This window comes from Penaeus monodon, chromosome 15, assembly GCF_015228065.2.
Source record: "Penaeus monodon isolate SGIC_2016 chromosome 15, NSTDA_Pmon_1, whole genome shotgun sequence".
Taxonomy (NCBI): domain Eukaryota; kingdom Metazoa; phylum Arthropoda; class Malacostraca; order Decapoda; family Penaeidae; genus Penaeus; species Penaeus monodon.
The window spans coordinates 47,884,039-47,884,259 of record NC_051400.1 but is presented as its reverse complement, the minus strand read 5'-3'; the positions used below and the strand labels follow the sequence as shown (position 1 = coordinate 47,884,259).

The window sequence follows — 221 nt, the reverse complement described above, 5'->3', positions numbered from 1 at the left end:
GTGTGTGAAGGAAATGTGATTTATATTCATATTAGGATAGATCAGCATTGCAGTCATGTTAACCAGATAGCATACAGTTTAAAATATATTTATTTGCAAAACACCTTTTTTAGATAACATTCCATTTGTCATAGTGATTATAAAAAGTATAAACACACTAATTCATTCAACCATATTTTACGTTAAAAAAAGTGTTTCTTTACAAGAACAGCATTCAAAGT

The 221-nt window shown here is 27.1% G+C and overlaps 1 protein-coding gene across 1 annotated transcript in view; it reads left to right on the top strand.

Annotated features, from left to right (window-relative positions):
- LOC119582078 (potassium voltage-gated channel protein Shaker-like) overlaps positions 1 to 221 on the top strand; it is a gene marked incomplete at its 5' end in the record, with an annotated part of 55,543 nt that overhangs the window by 43,949 nt on the left and 11,373 nt on the right.